Raw genomic sequence first — 4,566 nt, forward strand, 5'->3', positions numbered from 1 at the left:
CAGGTAAGTAAAATTTAAAACAAGCTTTATTGAAATCTTAAATACTTAAAAGGATGGGGGGGAAATTTCGGGGAAAGGGGAATTTTAAAACTAATGGCTTCTTCTACTCCCTCCAGGGAGACTACAGCCACGGGTGACAGGGATGGGAAAACGGGGGTGCCAACCACCATCAACGGGGGAAAGGAAACGTCAGGCTCCCGCCTGGACCCTGCTGGCCGTGGCGCCCTCCTTCTTCTCTTCCTGGAGGCAGACAACTTCTGGTGTGGCTGTTAGGGGTTTCTCCACTGTCCGTGCCCAATGGCTTACTCTCGCCTTCTTCTCTTTCCACAGGCGGCCACTAGGACAACAAAGACACTGTTACTGACTTTGAAAGGGGTCTCACCGGCTCCCTGCGTACAGCTTCCTGGGTAAGTATCACGTTCACCGTCGATTCCTCAATGACTCACTCTTGTCTTCTTCTCTCTCTCCACAGGTGATCGCTAGGACACAGAAACACTGTTAGTGGTCTGTGTATGGTTATCACCAGCTCCGCTGCGTACAGCTCTCGGGGTAAGTTTCACGTTCACAGTCGGCTCTTGACCGTCAGTCCCTCGTCTTCCTTTCTCTCTCCACAGGTGGTCGCTAGGACACAGAAACACTGTTATTGGTCTTTGAATGGTTCTCACCAGCTCCGCTGCTTACAGCTCTCGGGGTAAGTATCACGTTCACAGTCGGCTGGTTACTGACTCTCTCTCGTTTTCCTTTCTCTCTCCACAGGTGATCGCTAGGACACAGAAACACTGTTATTGGTCTTTGAATGGTTCTCACCAGCTCCGCTGCTTACAGCTCTCGGGGTAAGTATCACGTTCACAGTCGGCTCTTTACTGACTCTCTCTCCACAGGTGATCGCTAGGACACAGAAACACTGTTATTGGTCTTTGAATGGTTCTCACCAGCTCCGCTGCTTACAGCTCTCGGGGTAAGTATCACGTTCACAGTCGGCTCTTTACTGTTGGTCAGCAGGGGGGCGAAGGCCACACACCACCTCGCCGGGTCGAGCGCCGCCCTATCCCCACGGTCCGTGGGCCGATCGAATTCCGGATAGGGGCGCCCTTTCGTAGGGACCACGGGGGTAGCGGACCCGTTCGCCTCCGACTCTGCGATGATACAAACACAGGTAAGCTTATACCACAATTGCTTTTACTATCTTACTCACGGTCGTTCCTTCTGTAGGTCAGCAGGGGGGGCGAAGGTCACACACCACCTCGCCGGGTCGAGCGCTGCCTTATCGCCACTGTCCGTAGGCTGATCAAATCCCAGGTAAGGGCGCCCTTTCGTAGGGACCCGGGGGCAGCGGACCCGTTCGCCTCCGACTCTGCGATGACACACACACAGGTAAGTTTACACCACAATTGCTTTCACTATAATACTCACAGTCCTCCACAGTACTTGGCCTGCGTCTCTTCACTCTCTTGAACAGCACACCGCGTATGATGGCAATAAGGTCTACGGTCGTTGGCCCCGGCGTCCTCCTTCCAAGGGAGAGAATGGATGGTGCGGGGTTCCTCTGACAAGACACACGGCAACCCACGGCAAATACACAGCACCACTCTATCGTGACAAAGCTTATAATATGTAAAATCTCACTCACCACACTGCAAGTGCAACACCACGAGGGGAAACGCCCGATCTCTTCCACTGTGCTTGGGGCTAACGTAGAGGCGGTGGCAGAAACGACCAGACCAGAGTCGCGTTGCGGTGGCTGTATGAAATATATATGCTGCTGGCGGCTCGCCCACCACGCTACTGATAGGGGTAGGGCCGCCTTCCTACTCCTGGAGGACTCCAACGAATCACAACATGCAAGTTTCCGCTAGTTACACTACACCATGGGCATACTCACAGCGGATAGCCTTTGTGTACGTTGTGCAGTGCGATCAAATCGCTTCTCGTTTTTCTCCGTTCAAATTACTAGTTGGACTGTAGTTCCTTTTTCACCCATAGGGTTGTTCCTTAAATCCAGCCGGTCCACCGTAACTGCAACGAGAGAAGGGGGAAAGAGAGAGAAATATATCCAGCCACCACGTCTAGCAATGAGCACAGCTCCGTTCCTCAGCACACACTTCGCTCAAAAGCGTCCTCGTGGTACAGTGCTCCTTTAAACATCACAGCTCCGTCCTTTTCGCCTCTCTTGGCTGCCGCACTCTTTCCTCTTGCTATAAGCACTTCATGGATCAACGGCGCCCTCCGGCTCCTCCAAGGACGGAGCGTGTGAACTTTTCTGCCCTAAGCAGCAATGGAGCTCTTGCCCGAAACAACTCTTTGTTTGTGCTTTCCTTGGGGCTTTTGTGTGTCTCATCAACCCCCAGCCTCCAATCACAGTCTGCTTTCGTGATGATTCACACCTGTGGCTCGTAAAGCCCTGATTACGACGCCCTGGAAACCAGGAAGTAAACTGGTGCATAAAAAAAAATGTCCGGGCGGAACCTCTCCTCTCCATTTTTGGTTCCGCCCGAAGTCACCCTGTGACATCCTCCCCCGCCAATCCGTTCTAGTCCCTAGAACGGGCTCTTCATAGGGGCGGGTAAAAAATGGCGTAGGGTCATGGGCATGGCACGGGGTTGGGCTGCGGGCCCCGCGTTGTCAGTCATTGGGTGACCTTGGTTACTCAACTCGAGGTGGGACCCTGCCGACTACGCCAAAATCTGTCACCACTAGGGGCTGGCTGTGTTTGGCTAAAGCCACGCCCCTTCTCAACTCCCACCTCGAGGAGGTCCCCAAAGCCGACCCAATGACCAGACAGACACGGAAACAGGTAAGTAAAATTTAAAACAAGCTTTATTGAAATCTTAAATACTTAAAAGGATGGGGGGGAAATTTCGGGGAAAGGGGAATTTTAAAACTAATGGCTTCTTCTACTCCCTCCAGGGAGACTACAGCCACGGGTGACAGGGATGGGAAAACGGGGGTGCCAACCACCATCAACGGGGGAAAGGAAACGTCAGGCTCCCGCCTGGACCCTGCTGGCCGTGGCGCCCTCCTTCTTCTCTTCCTGGAGGCAGACAACTTCTGGTGTGGCTGTTAGGGGTTTCTCCACTGTCCGTGCCCAATGGCTTACTCTCGCCTTCTTCTCTTTCCACAGGCGGCCACTAGGACAACAAAGACACTGTTACTGACTTTGAAAGGGGTCTCACCGGCTCCCTGCGTACAGCTTCCTGGGTAAGTATCACGTTCACCGTCGATTCCTCAATGACTCACTCTTGTCTTCTTCTCTCTCTCCACAGGTGATCGCTAGGACACAGAAACACTGTTATTGGTCTTTGAATGGTTCTCACCAGCTCCGCTGCTTACAGCTCTCGGGGTAAGTTTCACGTTCACAGTCGGCTCTTTACTGACTCTCTCTCGTCTTCCTTTCTCTCTCCACAGGTGGTCGCTAGGACACAGAAACACTGTTATTGGTCTTTGAATGGTTCTCACCAGCTCCGCTGCTTACAGCTCTCGGGGTAAGTATCACGTTCACAGTCGGCTCTTTACTGACTCTCTCTCGTTTTCCTTTCTCTCTCCACAGGTGATCGCTAGGACACAGAAACACTGTTATTGGTCTTTGAATGGTTCTCACCAGCTCCGCTGCTTACAGCTCTCGGGGTAAGTATCACGTTCACAGTCGGCTCTTTACTGTTGGTCTTTGAATGGTTCTCACCAGCTCCGCTGCTTACAGCTCTCGGGGTAAGTATCACGTTCACAGTCGGCTCTTTACTGTTGGTCAGCAGGGGGGCGAAGGCCACACACCACCTCGCCGGGTCGAGCGCCGCCCTATCCCCACGGTCCGTGGGCCGATCGAATTCCGGATAGGGGCGCCCTTTCGTAGGGACCCGGGGGCAGCGGACCCGTTCGCCTCCGACTCTGCGATGATACAAACACAGGTAAGCTTATACCACAATTGCTTTTACTATGTTACTCACGGTCGTTCCTTCTGTAAGTCAGCAGGGGGGCGAAGGTCACACACCACCTCGCCGGGTCGAGCGCTGCCTTATCGCCACTGTCCGTAGGCTGATCAAATCCCAGGTAAGGGCGCCCTTTCGTAGGGACCCGGGGGCAGCGGACCCGTTCGCCTCCGACTCTGCGATGACACACACACAGGTAAGTTTACACCACAATTGCTTTCACTATAATACTCACAGTCCTCCACAGTACTTGGCCTGCGTCTCTTCACTCTCTTGAACAGCACACCGCGTATGATGGCAATAAGGTCTACGGTCGTTGGCCCCGGCGTCCTCCTTCCAAGGGAGAGAATGGATGGTGCGGGGTTCCTCTGACAAGACACACGGCAACCCACGGCAAATACACAGCACCACTCTATCGTGACAAAGCTTATAATATGTAAAATCTCACTCACCACACTGCAAGTGCAACACCACGAGGGGAAACGCCCGATCTCTTCCACTGTGCTTGGGGCTAACGTAGAGGCGGTGGCAGAAACGACCAGACCAGAGTCGCGTTGCGGTGGCTGTATGAAATATATATGCTGCTGGCGGCTCGCCCACCACGCTACTGATAGGGGTAGGGCCGCCTTCCTACTCCTGGAGG

The 4,566-nt window shown here is 53.6% G+C and overlaps 1 long non-coding RNA gene across 1 annotated transcript; it reads right to left on the bottom strand.

The window, feature by feature from the left end:
* Positions 1 to 2,799: 2,799 nt before the first annotated feature.
* LOC141361656 (uncharacterized) lies at positions 2,800 to 3,657 on the bottom strand. Its single transcript, XR_012367832.1, has 2 exons — positions 3,238 to 3,657; positions 2,800 to 3,128 (listed from the first exon to the last, which is right to left on the bottom strand). It is a non-coding gene; the product is annotated as an uncharacterized lncRNA (long non-coding RNA).
* Between the last annotated feature and the right edge of the window lie 909 nt (positions 3,658 to 4,566).

Source organism: Misgurnus anguillicaudatus, chromosome 24 (assembly GCF_027580225.2).
Source record: "Misgurnus anguillicaudatus chromosome 24, ASM2758022v2, whole genome shotgun sequence".
NCBI classification, from domain to species: domain Eukaryota; kingdom Metazoa; phylum Chordata; class Actinopteri; order Cypriniformes; family Cobitidae; genus Misgurnus; species Misgurnus anguillicaudatus.